Source organism: Phocoena sinus, chromosome 2, assembly GCF_008692025.1.
Source record: "Phocoena sinus isolate mPhoSin1 chromosome 2, mPhoSin1.pri, whole genome shotgun sequence".
Taxonomy (NCBI): Eukaryota; Metazoa; Chordata; class Mammalia; order Artiodactyla; family Phocoenidae; genus Phocoena; species Phocoena sinus.
Window position 1 is genome coordinate 93705557 of NC_045764.1, and position 1397 is coordinate 93706953.

The 1397-nt window shown below is 53.3% G+C and overlaps 1 protein-coding gene across 1 annotated transcript in view; it reads right to left on the bottom strand.

Moving 5' to 3' along the window:
• DISP2 (dispatched RND transporter family member 2) overlaps positions 1–1397 on the bottom strand; it is a 13514-nt gene continuing 12117 nt past the window's right edge. The window contains 1 exon segment of the mRNA XM_032618125.1: positions 1–1397. This exon segment is cut by the window's right edge and continues 504 nt beyond it. The gene's annotated coding sequence lies outside the window, so the exon portion shown is untranslated.

Sequence of the window (1397 nt, forward strand, 5' to 3'; positions counted from 1 at the left end):
AGTTTGAAAACTGCTGGAATAAATGATTGTTAAGGTCCCTTTCGGTTTGAGATACTTGGACTTCTAAAGCCCAGCTCGAGTCGTTCCATTCTCCAGGAAGCCTTCCTGGTTACCATTCCTGGGTACTTGAGCTCCAGCAATAGTCATGGTGACAGGCCTATGGCCCTCAGCACGTGCTGCATGCTACTATCAGTGACCCGTCGATGCCTGCATGTGTGTGTGAGCTGTTTCCCCAGCTAGAGAGTGAGCTCCTTAGGGCAGATGTCTGAGTTCTCCCTCCTCGCCTCTGTCCCCATGTAGTGCCATAGGCAGAGTTGGGTGTTCAGTAAACTTGCTGGAAGCTCCAGGTGTCGTGAGCTCTCATGTGGGATAAAACCTTCCAGAGAGACCCTTTGCTTTGGGGAGGGGGCAGTCAGCCTTTGGTCTGCTGAGTACCCCTAGAGAGACCTGTCCTTAGGAAGCTGGGACCTTGACCTGCGAAACAGCTTCAGACTTACACACTCCTAGAGGGCAGCCCTGAGTTCCTGCCTTAATTGAACTTTTCTCGGCCTCTACTGCCCTCAGTGCGTCTCCTGGCAGGGACTCTCCACACATTGTGGCCACTGAAGAGGCCTCCTCCTCTGACCCTGAACCTGGGAATCAGAACAGCCAGGATGCCTCATGGATGGTAGGCTTCTCGGCTGGAGCTGGAGGGAAGCACGAGGGAGATGGGGAGGAACCCCAGGCTTGCTCAGAACGTAGCTCTTTCTGGGAGATGGAGGCCTAAAGTGAGGAAGGAGGGGAGTTTACTGAGAGGCATCTGCGAAGGCAGGTTGTTAGAGGGTGTCAGAGACCAAAGATCAAGACAGCCCCAGGCCAACGTCCCCTGGGGCAGGTAGACAGAGGAGAGTGGCAGTTTGTGGTGGAATGAGTCAGGAAGCCTGTTCTGCCATTTACTAGCCACGCGACTTTGTGTAAATCACTCAACCTTACCTAGTCTCAATGTCTTTACCTGTAAACTGGCGGCAAGAGGACCTGACCAACTGTAGGCTACCCCACACAGAAGTGGTGAGATTCCCAGGACACGATGGGTGTGGAAGTGTTCTGCAAACTAAAAGATGCAGGACGTAAAGGATTCTTATTGTTGTTAACAGGGGAGAGGACCCTTCCATGTCAATGCAGCCCCCCATGAGGGGCCATCAGCAATTTAGGGGTGCTCTGAGGCTGACCATTCCTCCTCCTCCACTTCACTGCCAGCAGCCATCTCTGCCTGGTCTTGACAAATTCCTGGTCAGACTGAGGACTGTGAGGAGCACAGGTTAGTTAAGGACAGAGGGCCCAGCCCAATTCTGGCCCGAGAGAGGATCCCCAAAGAGAAGGAAGTGTCCTGATAAAAAGCCTCTGAAAGGTGTGGGTCC